Genomic DNA, 16,285 nt, shown 5'->3' with positions numbered 1-16,285 from the left:
ACTTTTTTCCCTATCAGCTGCCTTTTCTCAGATAATTCGTTTTTGAAGTGAGGATTTCAGCAAAGAGCTTATTCCAACTGGTTTGGGGGTTATTACAAGGTTTGAAGGAAACCTGCATTGTTAGCTTCCTGCAGATTGTCTAGAATGTTTTATTTTGATTTGTGAGGAGTGTTGATCATAATCAAAAAAATTAATCACCAATCAGCCTGAGTAATTAAGCCATAATCATATTTGCATATACATGATAATTTATGCAATCTTTAGAGAAGGGAATTTAGATGGAAGTTATTGATTATGGAAGATGTGCCTAGAGTGTCAGTCACTGGAGTGCTGACTTCTGCAGTATGGCGGCATCCCCAATGGTTAGCTAAAAGAGTGGTCTCCATGCTACAGTTGACTTTTTTCTATCCCACTAGCTGTATAATTCATTCTGTTAAACCATTTAACCAATAGAGTATTTTAATTTCAAGGACCGCTGTGAGAAAAATAGGGATGGTTCAAGGCAGACCCAGTTCCACTGCTCAAAACAGTGCTCAAAGACCCATACCTGCATAGAATGGATCTGAAAGATCAACATTGCAAGCTGGTTTAGGGCAGGGTCAGCAAACTTCTTCTGTAAAGGGCCAAATAGCAAATATTTTCAGCTCTGTGAGCCATATGGTCTCTGTCACAACTACTTGACTCTGCCTTCGTATCTCGAAAGCAACCGTGAACTGCATGAGCCTGAATGCACATGGCTGTGCTCCAATAAGACTATTTACAAAAGCAGGCAGGGAACTAAGATTTGAATCATGGGCCATAGTTTGCTGATCCCTGATTTAAGGTCTGGTGGAGCCAAATGACAATCTCAGTTGCAGTTAATATATGGACAAGAAGTTAAGAGTTATACCTGTGATAAAAAGTTGACTTCTAGTTCTTCTCTCTCTCTCTCCTCTTACTCTTCCTCCTTCTTTTTCTTCTTTTCCCCTTCCTCTTTTTCCTCCATCCTCTTCTTTTCTTCTTCGTCTTAATAACTGGATGATGCTAAGATGGTCTCATATCTGTATATATAAAAATGGTCATAGTAAAATATCAGATGACTGCAAAGAGCAAATTAAACAATTCTAGAAAATACTTTGAGAGATACACATGTGTATATGCGCGCGTGTATATGTGAAATCTCAAGACTCAAGATGGGGAAGTGTCAAAGACAAGAAATAATGATAATTCTGAAATAAAATATTTGGCTTTCAAACTTTGGAACATCCTTTAATGCATGTTCTCACTCATTGTAATATTGCAACATATTTTAAATCTTGTACAAACTGTGAGTAGGCAGTGAAATAAGTCTCTTTTCCTCTCCTTGCATTCTTCTGCTTCTGCCTTGAAAGTTGCTTCAGAGCTCCATTTTTTTCATCTGGAGCAATCATATTATCTAGACCCATTGCTATTACTGGCTGGGATAAAATCCATCTATTCTTAGATTACACAGGATGGTAGAAGTACTGACTAATCAAAATCTTCATATGCAGCCCACTAGATTGTAGTGCCCAGATAGGTACACTAATCTGAATCAAACTTTATTTTGCAACATCATGTTGGGCACTGTCCATTGGCTAGCTCGTCTCTCTACTCAGCTGCTAGTTCTAGTTGAATAATGCTGCCCCAGCCTCTAATTCTGGCTTCTTCCCTATTCACCAGCCTTGCTGCTTAGGTCCCAAAATGATAACTTCGTCCCTCTTGAAGTATGAGCTGAGTCTGTAGGAAGGTGAATGTGGTACTCTTTAAAAAATTAGGTCTAATATTATTTTAAGTCTAGTAAATATTATTATTATACTTGTAATTACACTACTATCAATACTATTGACAACAAGAGCTCTGTATTGAACAGTAAATTATGCACTGGTCATATGCTAGGTTTTCTTATATGCATTATTTCATTTTGTCCTCCCAACTACCCTTATCAAAGATGTACAATTATTATCCCCATTGCATAGATAGGGAAACTGAGGCTAGAGTTTAGAAGGTTAAACTATCATTTTCAAGGTCACACAGATGGGAAGAGGTGAAGCAAGGATTTGAACCAGACCATCCTCATGGCAAATCTGTGACCTGAATAACTGTGGAACTGTGGAGAAGCTCTGTGGGGAGACAGCCTGTTAATCTTCTGTGGAGCATTTTCCCATCAGCTCTGGTAAATCAGAGTTATGGAAAGTGGGATGTTGACAATGCAGCAGTGAAGTGGGAGAGAAATGTGCAAATGAACAGGTGCTTATTTGTGGGTGTTGCTGACTCAGAGTTTGGGCTCTGGGGGTGAGTCATCTGTTTGTCCTCCAATGTTCTGTGCTCTAAAGCATTGCATCATGTTCTCTGATTTGGGTCTCGTTCACTGTAGTTATTGGCCAGTTTTCCTGTACTACAACCTTGGTGGTGAATCCAACCATCCTTTCCTCACCAGGGTCCCATAGAAGCTCCTGGGAAACATGCCCCAAACCAGTTTTGGGGCTTGCACCCATCGTGCTGAGAGCCAGAAGATCAGGCCAGAACTAAGTTCAAAGGTTAATTGGAATCAGAAGTTTGGAACCTGTTAAATTGTTTGATTAATTATGTGCAACTCCTCCTTCAATCACCCTGTTTCCACCTGAGCAACTGCCAATGAAAAACGGGCCTCTTCTGCACACAGATGTCCACCTTTAACCTGGGAAGTCAGCAGAGCCTACCCATCAGTGTGGTCATCAGAGAAAATATATACTCTCAGTACTCCAGGACACAGTGCTTCTGAGAGAAGAGTGCTTATAACATAACCTCAAGTCCTCCCCAAATCTAAAAGAATTTAAGCTGTTGTGGGAAGCTGGAGAAGGTACCTGGAGACAGAAAATCTGTTTTGCTTCAGGAGTGGCAAGGAGCAAAGGTTTGAAAGGCAGTCAGGCTTGGGCTTCCCTCCTGACTCCACGCTCTGCAGCCATGTGCCCCTGAGACTATTTTGTACTTTCTGTTGCCTCATATGCCTGGTCTGAAGAATGGGGATGATAGACAGAGCTTCTGGTTGTTGTGAAAATGAAATGAAATGTTGCATCTAAAGCACTTGGCACAGTACTTCGGAATGTAGTAATTTTTTAGTCGATCTTAGTTCCTTGTAGATGCTTTTGCTGTTGACAATCCAGAGCTTTTTCTCCTTCTCCTTTCTCATCTCTGCTGCGACAAACTGGCAGACAGGGACTGCAGGACCTAGCAGATTCTTTAGGCTCTGACGCCTGAGATCATTTCCCAGATGCTGCCAGACCTCAGCATGAATTGTTGGCTTGAATTTCATTCTTTACAGAAGGACGCGTCCCCGTGTGAGACAGATCTCGGCTTGCAATAGTCGCCATGGGGCCCTTGTCTGCTCATTTACTAGGTGGGCCCCAGTGGCCTGAGGGAGCTAATATGTTTCGCAGTGTATTTTGTAGATTGCATCTGGCCAGATGTTCCTCTGTGTGGGTTCCCCAAGCAATGTGGGAGGGAAGGAACACCCTGGTGTAAATGGAATCTCAGCCAAGAGGCCTGGTGTTCCACCGCCTTGGTCTAGACCAACCTCCTTCTTTGTTGCTCTCGAGTGCAAGATTGTATTCCAGATGGAGAGCTCACAGGCAGTGTTCCTGAGGCCACTCTTGAAAAGTTTTCCTCCTCACATTAAGCACATGTCAAGGACTGCTTTTCTTGATGACACAGGCTGCAGTATCTGAGACATCTTTCAGGAAAGGAGCCCAGTTACAGATCTATTAAAACCATTGTGAGAGGTTCTCCCCTAGTGACCGGGTTATGGCCAGCGTGACCATATGTCCCTGTTTGTCAGAGACAGTCCCACCCAACGTCCCATCTGGCCCTGTCCAGCATCCCATCCAGCATCCCTCCTTCCATTCAGTTTGAATCTCAAAGTGCATGGACAGCATTCAGAGTCCAGGCGTCTGCCCCCTGGGGTCCCATGTAGCTAGGTGGGAGGCATCATCATCTCCAAATTAGGGGTGAAAGGCAAATGTAGAAAGCTGTCATTAAGGAGTGAGCCACTTAACCAAGCAACGTCCATGAAGCCCCAAGGCAATAGGGAGAATAGCTTCTGGCCAGACTTAGACAAAGACAGATGAGAGTGTCTGCGCTCTCTTCTTTGACTGAGGAATTTGGATTCTAAAGTTCTTCAGTCAAAGAAGAACTTAATAGGTGCTGATGATGTGTTGGGCGTGGTGGGATATGGCAGTGAGGTAGACCTCCCTGGCTCTATCCTTCAGGAACAGAGCTTCACCAAGGACAGGGGAGTTGGGTGTCATAGGTTCCCAGGCCCCGCTAGCCTAGACGGGGTCATCTCAGACAGATGAAGGGACAGTGGCATAATAGGAATGCAAAAATAACAAGACTATCAGAAAGAAGGGGATTCCGTTTATTGCTAGTCACCGTGCTAAGCTCTTCACGAACACTGTCATATATTTCACCGTCACATCAGCCCAGGGATCCAGGACCTGTTATTACCAATGAGAAACCAGTGTTTAAAGAGAAGAAGAAGAAGGTCACACTGTCAGGGAGAGGTAAAGCCAGTTCTGGAATCCAGACGTGCCAAAACCTGGCACTTACCCATCATGTCAGTTGCCTTCTGGGAGTTCTTATTCTCCCGATTTCCTCCCTTTCTAGGGCGTGTTGCTCCCAAAGTCAGCTGTGCTGAGGCTTTACCCCATGCTGCTGCAGCACCCATGAAACCCTTTCAGAATGGCTGTAGCTGTGTTTCCCCTTGAAAGCTGTATCATTCTAGGCCATGTTTGCTTCCCTTCTGCTCTAAAAAAAAGTTTTAGACATGGGAATGACCACCTCTGCAAAGGAGTTGAAATACTTTTATCATAATGTCACATGCGCATGGATGTGCGATTGCTATTAGTGGTGTGAGCAGTGGAAATAGTAATGATGGGGGGCATGGTAGCTGTAAAAGTGTAAAAGAATGGCTAGAACAGTAATTATAATGAAACATCACTGCCTAGTGTTTACTGAACATTTACTATGCACCAGTCCCTTCAATGAGTTTTGTTGAAATAATAACTTTTCCAATTCTCAAAGCCTGAATTTGGGTGAGGAGAATGAGGCATTGAGAGATAAAATTTAAATGTGCAAGAGCAAATGCATCTCATTGTATTTTGCATGCTAGGTGTCATGTGCCTCCTCCTAGTCCCAGCCCTGTCCTGAGAAGACTCTGGAGATGGAACACTCACAAGGTAAGTTGGAACCTAAGGGGCTTTGGTAATTTCTCTGGGATCACGCAGCCAACAATCAATGTCACTGATTTAGAATTCTAACTCAGGCCTGTCTGAGCCAAAATCTGTGCTTTATTTGCTACTAAGTTATATTTCTTCAGTTTCTCATGAGCCCTTTTATAAGTACTAGAGTGCTTGCTTGGAATCTCGGTCTTGGATAGAGGAGAGTCTCAAGAAATGTTAAAGGAAGGAAATGAGAAGGAGTGAGAAAGAAAGGAAAGAAAGACATGAATGCTAAGGCTGATTGAGAAGCCAACTTGAAAAGTCACGGGTTGGCTCTCACCCCACATTCACCCCTCCATGTGTATTAGGTGGAACAATTTTGGTTCAACAAATACCCAATTCACACCAGCTCAGATATCATAGCAGTAGGTACAAACCAAGCTACAGGGAAGGCACAGAGATAGCTGACTTCAATAATAATTGAAAATATGGAATTGATGTCTCTCCTTCTGATCATCATTGTCATCACACACACACACACACACACACCAAACCTCATGAGGTTTCTGCTCAAACAGAAACTCAAGCTGCATCAGCGGAGATTCACACACTGGGATTCTCATGGTAGATATGCTGAAGAGGCCTCATTGCCTTTGTAGAAAGAATACAACAAGGGCACACATTTACATGCTGTGGAGTTGATATGTATGGTGAATTAAGGTCTGGTGACTCAACAGAAAAGTCATGAAAAGTCTGACATGAAAGGATGAGTAGGATTTTGACAAGTGAAAGTATAAAATCAAGACATTGGGAAAGAGAAACAGCCAGAACAAATGCCTTCTTTCATGCTGCACCCACATGTTTTAGTTTGCTAAATGCTGCCAGAATGCAATCTACCAGAAATGGAATGGCTTTATAAAGGAAATTTATTACATTATGAGTTGACAATTCTAAGGCTGTGAAAATGAGTGAAGGTTACCTTCACTCAATAAAGGCTGATGCTGTCCAGAACACCTCTGTCAGCTGGGAAGGCACGTGGCTGGAATCTGCTGATCCTTGTTCCTGGTTCTCTTGCTTCCAGCTTCTGATGCTAGTGGTTTCCTCTCTAAGCGTCTGTGGGCATTCATCTAGCTCCTCTGGAACACAGCTCTGGGTTCTGGCTTGCTTGACATCTCATGGGAAGGCGCATGGCAATGTCTGTAGGCTCTGCCCATGTATAGGCATCTGCTCTCTTTGTCGGCACTGCAAGCATCTCCAAACATCTGTGTCTCTGTCAGCTCTGAAGCACTGCTCTCCAAGCATCTGCATCCCCTCTGAAGTTTCTCCAAAATGTTTCCTCTTGTAAAAGAGTCTAGTGAGCTAATCAAGAGCCACCTTCAATGGGTGGAGTCACATCTCCATCTAATCAAAAGGTCACACCCACAATTGGATGTGCCATATCTCTGTGGAGAGGATCTAATTAACAGCTTCCACCCTAGAGTATTGCATAAGGATTACAAGAAATGGCTGCCCCCACAAAATTGGTTCAGGATTAAAACATGGCTTTTCTGGGGTGCATAATAGTTTCACACTGACACATCACTATCTGGAAAACTCTCCCCACTTCTTTCTCTCTTTGATCCCTGTTCGGCTTCCAAGTGTCAGGTCAGGGTCCATGTCCACCAAGAAGCAGTGCTTAACTGCCATGCATTTACTACCCAGGCATGTCAAAGTGATTTTCCAGAATACCGAAAATACCCCTTGTTCACCTTTACTGTTATAATACCATATTATTTTGAAATTGCCTTTTTTGCATAATTATATCTATGATGAGACCTTAAAGCAAGGGCCTTGTTATATTTTTTCCAATAGCCACCCAGATTCTACTTCAGGGAAGGACTTACTGTCTCATCAGTCAGCTTCCTTAGGGTTTGCCTCAGCTGCTGAGCTCTGCCTTACCCAAGGACATAACTAATTGAAGTGGGGGTACAAAGACCCAGCTCTACTGGCCCAATGTGGGACCACTCTGATGGACAATGCATACTCCAGGGCTTCCCATACACTTGGTCAAGTCTTTGTCAGGCATCCATCATAGCTTGACTTCTCCTTCTGCCTGATCTTACTTCTCACCTCTCCCTTCCAAAAGTATTTAGCCCTAATAAAGCACTGTTTGCTAAACTCTGTCTCAATATCTGTTTCTGGAGGACCCAACTGTGATACCCCAGTATCTAGAACAAAGTTTATCACATAAAAGGAGAGCAAAGTCTTTTTGCAGAAAGAAACAAATTGAGGGTCATTGAAGTTGCATGTTTTATTCATTCAATAGAAGATACACATCTGTCATATACCAGGGACTGTTCCAGGTGGATTTGGTTTCTGGTATCTTTGCGAGAAGTTAGTCAGGAGAGAGGGGCTAATATGAGATAGTAAAATGTTTAAAAAAAAGGAATTGAAGTAGATCGATGTTACACTAAACATAACACACTCTAAAGAGGTTCACAGCATTTATTTTTCTCTCGGGAGTCATGGAAGGGAAAGAATAGAAAGAGAAGTGATATTGCCTGAGACATGTGTGACTGAGACTGATAATGGTTGCAAGGCCTGAGCTCTGCTTGACTGCATACTGTACATTCCAGTCTTTTTGCTCCAAGTGGGCTCACATGATTAGTTGTGGCCAATGAAATATGAGCAGACGTGATCCACATCACTTACAGTCCTGGGCCCCCTAGAGAGCCTCCATGTTCTCCCTCCCCATTGGGCAGCAGAATGGAGAGGGACCCGGAGCAGATCTGAGCAGAGCCATAGGATGGAATGAGCCTGGACCCCTGAATGTCTCCCTCCACCCAACCCACACTGTACTATGATGCAAGCAAGAAGTAACTCTGAGGGCACCAAACCACCGAAATTTTGGAGGTGTCTGTTAGAGCAGGTAGCCCACTCTACTTACATACCTGGTATGAAGTTTAAGGGAAGATTTTCTCCTTAAAATGCATAATCCTTGACTGTATTTAGAAGCTAAGGGGATGGTGCTATGGAAGATAATTTGAAAAATCCAATGAGCGAGTGGATAACCATTAGAGCAAGTCCCCTGTAGCACAGAAGGAAGCAAACCAGAACAGAATCCTCTGTTCTCCTGCATTTTATTATCAACAAAGAGAAGACTATTGGTCCCTTTGTTTTTGTGACTTTCATACTAAGTATTCACTAGAGAGAAGTGATGATAAAAGAACAAGGGCACCAAACATATGGAAGTAACAAAAGTTCAAGAATCTTTTCAAGTTATTGCACACATGGTGTGGTGCAGGGAAGAAATACAGTAAGGCAAACATAAGTTTAAACCCTGGCTTTGCTATGCCCTGGCTGTACAATGAAAATGATTTAACTATTCTGAGATTATTCATTCGATTTAACTGAAACATGGGTAAACTGGTAAATACCTGACATAGCTTCTTTTGGGAGAAGACAGAATGAGATAATTCATGAAAATTGTGCAAGAAATGTTTGTAATGTACTGAAAATCATAACACAGCTAATCTTTATTGAGCATTTACTCTGTGTCAGGCACCACTCTAAGCAAATTATATGCATTAACTCGTTTATTTCTCATAAAAAATCAGTGAGATAAGTTCATTTATTTTCCCCATTTTATAGATATGGAAATCCCTTCCAAAAGCTTTAGCTGCCAGGACTTTTCTTTGGGTTGGGTAGAGAGATTATGGATATAATCTTCTTGAAGCTTTTCATATTTTCTAAGGCACATGCAGTTTACTTTTATAATTAGAAGATGGAATAAATGTTATTAAAAAAACAGTGAAAATATTAGTTTATTTTTTCTTTTGTGAGAACCAGAAGCATGTATCTTGAATGTGATATTTGCTGAACTCTACCCGGTTAAGCTTTCTAAGGTTCTGGGATACCCATTCTCCAAGACATCTTTCTGGCACATCGACTTATAGGGAGAACCATGAAAGCTGGAAGGATGGCTGCCCTTAGCCCTCTGGGCCTCCAGCTTTGGTGGTACCCAGACCAGATGCCTCCTCCCTCAGAGCATCTGCCTATAGAATGCGCAGTAGTGGTTTTTTACTGGAGAGCTGAATGTTCCAGGAACAGGCCGTTTAACCTCGCCCAACTTCATTTTCCACTACGGCCAAATTTTTGTTAGTTTAGCTTTCCAAAAAGCTGACTTTGAGACTAGGATTTGAGTGCAAGTAGTTTACTTGGGACATGATCCCAGGAAGCACAGTGAGGTACGAAGGGCAATAAAGGGTGCCTTAACACTTGGGTTAGCGTGGTGGGAAACTGAGGCTCTCTGAGAGCCTGTGCAAAACACACCTCAGAACTGCCCCATTGTTTGGCAAGGAAGTTGGAGTATTTATTGTCTAATTTCTACCCCAGATTGTTTAGCAGCCACTCTTGATGGTGTTAACACTCGGCATTTCTGGGTGACTGGTGTAGTGAACCAAGGTTCTCTTGTGGCCGGAGAATACCCTGTGACAAAGAAACACAGTTCCCTGGGTGTCTGTGGGTACCGTTGGCATGTGACCTCTCGAGTAAGTTGAGGGGACAGGTGAGGCACCAACAGCATCTGCTGCAGATGCTAAGAAGATAAATAAGGTGATCCATTGAAGGACTGAGCACATGAAACATGCTCAGGAAATACTAGCTGCCATCATTAAGAGCATAGCATTAGCATTCTCTTGACTAGGGTGTATTAGCATCTAGTCTTGGGAGTCCCAGTCTCAGAGTATTTTAATTAACCAGAGTACCTTCAGGTTTCTTTTTGGTTGTTGCCCTTCCCCTGTCCAGCCGTTACGGCTGCTTGGATTAACCTTCAATTCCTCACCCTCTGGGTAGGAGTAGTGAAATGGGAACCATCGTCACAGAATGAGCTTTCCACTTCTAAAATTCTGTGCTTTGCTTTAGGAATGCCCCCCCACCCCAAAACTAACATCAGCCTACATTGTTGCTTTATTTCCTTAAGCTATGCCACTTATGGCTCTGGGGTCAGGAAATAGACATCTTGTTTTTATGAAGGTCCCCAAGGGATGAACTAGAGTCAAACCACGTGACTTACCCTGGAAGACTTTAAGCCATTTTAGCTGTTCAATGGAGAACACATCCCAGGATGCAGGCAGGTTTCCAAGACAACCGGGGGTTTGATGGTTCATTGAAGGATGGCCAAAACAGCTGCATACTGGTACTTTGGAAGTTTCAAACTCTTCTGCAAGAGCTTTTGGTTCAGGAAATCCAAAACATATTTGCAACAAACATTTTTCTCCTCAATTTTTAATCACATATATATTGCAAGGGAAATGTATCCCATCTGCTTTTTTTATTCATTTGTACTTATATCATCCAAATAAAATTTTGAAATTTATTTGATGTTTCCACATTTTTTTATTCTTTTACTAGAATGCTTGATCATATTTGGTAAAAGGCGAGTCCCTCTGTTCTTCATGCCGCCAGCACTGTGGAACATTCCAGAGGCCTCAGCATCAACACCATGAATCGGTCGTCCCACGGATTCCTTTCAGGGTGGGTTCCAGCTCTCTCGATGGCAGATACAAAGGGACAACAAAGGACTCATCTAATTCTATTAATCACAGAAATTTGGCCAAGGGAAGAGCGTGGTAAGGAGAGGTGAAAGGACCTCAGATATGGAGCCCAACCTCTCTGTTACTTCACAGCTAAGGAAACTGAGCCCCAGAGGGAACAAACTCTGCCTAATGACACATGGTTAATTAAAGGCAGATTTGGGGTCATAAACTCAGCTCTCCTGAGCCTAGGAGCAGCATAACAATGTCCTTTCGACTTCCCATGCTGTAAAGCATCAAAGCACAAATGCAAAACCAAAATCATAAGTGTTCAAGAGTCACCTAGGGGACGGGGTTGCAGAGATTTAAAAAAAAATAGGCCCCCTCTTTCAAAGAGCAGCTCTGGGTTAGATAGGTTGGGTTCAAATTGTAGTTTAACTACTTCCTTGACAACAATGACCTTGGGAAAGTTACTTAACTTCTCTGAGCCTCTGTTTTCTAATCTGAAAAATGGGTTAAAATCAGTACTCATGGACCGGATTGTTTGGAAGATTAAATTAAATCCTAGGTGTAAAAGTGCCTATTGCGGTATAAATGTCAAAAAAAAATCATACCACCCTGATTTTTCTTTTAAGAAACATATGAATTAATACTCTACGGAAGAGCATTGTATTAAGCACCAGTTTTGGGAAAGCAGGTATCAGGGAGCTAACTGGTAGAGGCAAAGCTGTAATGTACAGCAGCTCATGATTCTTCACGAAAAGATGTACAAAGAGGCCCCCGGTTGGCCTCATGGAGGAAGGAATATGTAAGCAGTGGAGGGTGGGTGGAGATGATGAAGTGAGGAAGTTCCTGAACAAAGAGGCAGAAAAGTGCTGAGGACGGTCAGAAAACAGCAAGAATCCAACATCGCACCTTCAGCTGTGGGCAGGAAGGAGAAGAAATGTCAGCTAGAGATTTTGGGTCCAGCTTATTTTCTTTTTCTTCTCCAAGGGCAGGAAGCCTCCTGGGTTCCTTTGTGCATTTTGAAGCCCAGCGCAGGGCCTGGCACTAAGGACTCAATAAATGTGCACTGAGCTGAAACTACATCTAAGTGGATGTGAAAAGCCACGATAAGGTCTGGATGTTATTTGGCAGACAATGGGAAGCCGTTGAAGCTTGTTCATCAGGGGAGTGACATATGGGGAATTGCACTTTCCAGAGATTGGCTTGGCCGTCTATGGGGGATGGAGTGGAGGATGGAAGAACAGAGAAAGATGCTGGAGTCGAGCAGCAAACTAGAATCCATGCACTATCTCAAGCAAGAAGGAACTGAACTCACAAATGGACAGAGACAAGGGAGATGCTGATGAAGAAGCAGCTGCAGAAGTAGAAAATTAACAAAACTTTCTGTGAAAATAAGTTTTTTTTTAAATTCAAAAGGGGAAAATTACCAGGGATTCATGAATGACTTTAAGCTGTGCATCGGGTAAGAGATAGATCTTGGAGGCCCTGGAACTAGGAGGAGGACAAGGTCATATACAGACAAAAGGAAGAGAAGAAGTTGCATCACATTGAATTGGGGAGGAAGATCAGGGGGGTTTCGGCTTTGAGTCAAGTTTGAGTGCTGGCAGAACACTCAGGCACATAACCTGACGGCATTTGGGAATGTACCCAGGAGATAATTTAGGAGAAAGGATGCAAATTTGGGGTCCACCTGCATGGAGTTGAGATCCAGAGGGCTGTAATGGCATGAGAGCGTGGATTTAGAGAGCAGAGGGAAAAGAGAGGGGGGAGCTTAGAAATGAGCAGCAGGAGCACCACGATCCCCAGGTCCAGCCTCATATATTCTGTTCTTTGTGCACTTATGAAGGAAGATGACCACCTGCAGTCACACTTCTGTCCATCCCTGGGTCAACCTTCTCGGGCTGATCTAGCTCCTCCACCCCCCTTCCCACACGTGGGTAGATTCTGGACATGGTCCCACTGCTTTGTCTGGTACGAGTCCAGACACCCACTTACCCACTCACTGGAATTTTTTTTCTGTGCCAGTAGTTATCGGAAGAAAGTACACTCGGGACTCAGACTGTTTGCGTTTGAATCTCAACACTGAGAAAGTAGAAGAGTATTTTGACTTCTCTCTTTTTGTTTTTCTGCAAATTTGGAGTAAAAAGAGTATCTGGGGGCAGGCCACAGTGGCTCAGCAGGCAGAATTCTCACCTGCAAGGATGGAGACTTGAGTTCGATTCCCAGTGCCCAGTCCATGCAAAAAAGAAAGAGCATTTGGGTGATAGTGTTTGATTATGAAGTGTAATGCAAAGGATTTATAACAGTTTTGACATATGGTAGGATTTCAATACATTTTAGTCATTATAATTATTCCTTGTATCACATCAGTCATTTTTACCCAGTCCTCATGCTGGGTTCATGCCTCGGTTTTCCTACAGGGTTTAGAAGCCTACCCTGAAGTGCTGTTTCATTTGCAGAAACTAGTGGGCTCAGCCAACTTGTGCCAGCCCAGCCATCTCTTGCCTCTATCTTGTTCATCTGCCCCTTCTTTCTAGACAGCGCTGACTTTTCTCATCACCATCTGGGCACTTCAACAGCCCCATCTCTCCAGCAATTAATTCATTAATTTATCAAATCACCCATTCAACTAATATTTATTGAGCATCCACTTTGTACTGGGAACTCTCCAGAGTCACCAGATAACACTACCTGGAAACTGGGATAGCCACTGCCTTTCTGGACACTGACACTGGACTTGCCAGTGCACCCCCACCATAGCAGGCAGAATTAGAGCCTTGCCCTCCATGAATTTTCTAGCCTGCTTTGAAGCTGAGCCATTAAACTCCTCCAGCAAAGCAACTGTGCCTTCTTTTAACTCCCCAGATTCATGAGCAAAATGGTGGGAACAGGGTAAAAAAATCAGTAAATTTGTGCTGATGACTTGGGAAGAGACACAGAAAGGTCAGCATGGCTTTTACCCCTCGGTGACACAGCCAAGAAGACATCCATCCTCCCATATCCGTCCAAATCTGTCCTGATACCTCATAAAACCTTCTCCCAGATAGTCATTAACGAGGTGGCAACATGGATATCAGGCGCCCAGGGGGAGCCAGTTTGTTTGATGTTCTGGAGAAAGGAAACACAGACGCACTCTTGGTGAAAGCATGGGGGACAGCTCTGAGCGTCTGCTTGGCAGTCTCCGTGAGCTCAAGCATGAAGTCAGGGAAATACGACTGCAGTGGAGAAGCAGAGTGGTGGAAGTTGGGCTGGGGAGATCTGGGACCCAAGGACAAGAGCAAAAGAGTAAAAACAGATTCAAGATTTAAATGTGCAACCAACGTGATGTGGTTAGTGAAACGCACATGAGTAGACTGTTTCCTACTCTTTACTTGGGTTGGTGCTTTTGTGTGCATTCAGACTTCTGATTGACAGTAAAGAACAGAAAAGGTCTGGGCATTTTTCCTGGATTGAACCTCCCCTCCATGTATAATTGTACATTGAATTTCTCCTCAAAAAACTTAGACCGCATCTTTTTTCCTCCCTGCTGCTTGCACAGCACTTAACACCATGTCTAATGCATGGTGAATGAGGAGAAAGTTTGTTGAATAAATGGTCTAAGGATGGGGCCATTTGACAGGCAGAAGGTACCTACATACTTTATATTTTCCCTTTCTGTCCATGACACCCCATTGAGGCAAAGTGTAAAAAGAGCCCCATAAAACTTCATCTAAGGAAGCGCTCATAGACTTGCAGTTGTTGAAAGGAGTGGTGTTTACCAATTCTGGAAAAGGGGACTTCTCTTGCCGAAGAAGGCTAAAGCACCACAGCCACCCCACTTTCCAACATCACAGGGATTTAGGGAAGTCGGACCTCTTTTCTCAGCCCAGAAGCTCAGTGCTGGGAAGCAGCAGAGCATGCTTGGATTGGGGGAGGCTTCTTTACCCCACCCAGTGGGGACCATTTAAAACAGTGCAACCACGGTGCCTCCAGAGCAGCATTCTAAAGTATGGCACCAAATAATTAGACCCGTGTTCATGTCTAATTTCAGCAGCAGCTGGCTTTGCGGTCTTAGATACGTGACCCGCACTGGACTTTGGTTTTCTCTTCTATAAAATGGGGCCAAATGTCTTTTGCCCTGCGATTGTTTTAAGGCTGGCGAGGACACGGGTCTGGCATGAAGGAGTTGCTTTCCTCCCTCTCCTCTTAGCCACCAAGGAGAGGTCATGAAAGGTGCTCCTGCCACCAGCTCTGCCGAGCCTGCCTCTCCCTGATCTAAGAATCCTTTCCCATGGCCGTTGGGGTGCTGCAGCTTTCAGGATGAAGGAAAAGGCATCCTCACGGTACGCGGAGGGTGTGCTCATTCATAAAACAAACATTTATGGAGCTTCGGCAGGAGTCTGGGCAGCAGCAGCGTGAGAGGCTCTGCAGTTGGTTCATTAGAAGCTGGGCCCCCTGGAGCCAGAAGGGAGGGGGCAGGGAGGGGGTACTGGGTAGCAAAGTCAACATCGCCCCAGATGTCCGCCCCGGGCTGGAGGCCATTAGCTCCAGTTTACCTGCTCACTTCATTTTTCAAAATTAGTCACAAAGTCTCAAGTGGAAACACAATGCACAGCATTTCTCAGCGGGGGCGCAAAGGAAACAAAGCCTATCTTTTCCCTCCACTTGCTTAGAGTTTCTGAGTGTCCCCCAGAGCCCTGGAGACTGGGCAAGCACGTTTCAGATTGCTCCCACATGGAGGTCTGCCTGACCCCACCTTTCTCTCCTCTCCAGCCGCATCCCAGCTAAGGCCAGTCTGCTGTCCCGTTCCTGTCACTAGCCTCGCCTGGGCACCCCGACACGGAGCCCAGTAGGGCACTGACATTCTCATTTTCCTGCCCCTTTCCTGGGGGACAATATTACAGTTTAAATTCCTGGGTTCACTTTGAGGGTTGCTTGGAGACAGTGTGAGCTTTCAACCACCTGATTTAATCTCTCCTCTCACTCCCACCTCCGCTGCTGCTTAGACACCGCAGAGGGCAAAGGGGAGAGGTGACGAGGTTAAACACTTGTCTGCAAGAGACATCTTTTCATCAAGCTGTGTTGAGAGAGGGGCCAGACAGGAGTGTCTGGGGTGTGAGTGAGACGGTGATCGGTTGTGTGTCTGCCTCTTGGCTACTTGTCCAGCTCAGTGTGGGATTAAATAGGAAAGACAGTGGGGGAGGGGGGCACGGGGGGGGGGAGAGCAGAGGGAATTCACTGATGAAAGGAAAAATGAACAAAAATATAAACACTAAAATACAAGTCTGGCCCATGGAGTTGTCTGGCGCATAGTGCATCTGTGCCCTGGGAGGGTGCTTTCTAACCTGCAAATCAACAGAAATTTATGGAACAACTCTACTATGGGCTAAAAACTACCCAAACCAAAAATACTCACAAGAGAAGAACCAGCTACTCTAAATGCAAGTCAATTGCAATGCAGGTGAAGAGAGAACCTCCAGGTATGATTTAATAGTTTCTAGTTTAGATCTTTGGGGAGTCAAGGAAACAGGAGAGATGCCAGAAGATTGGAAATGGAGCACATGGAATGTTTTTATTTGCATATAATTTACT

The sequence above is a fragment of the Tamandua tetradactyla genome, chromosome 1 (genome assembly GCF_023851605.1).
Source record: "Tamandua tetradactyla isolate mTamTet1 chromosome 1, mTamTet1.pri, whole genome shotgun sequence".
Lineage (NCBI taxonomy): Eukaryota > Metazoa > Chordata > Mammalia > Pilosa > Myrmecophagidae > Tamandua > Tamandua tetradactyla.
The sequence above is the reverse complement of the archived record's forward strand: the minus strand, read 5'-3'. Positions refer to the sequence as shown.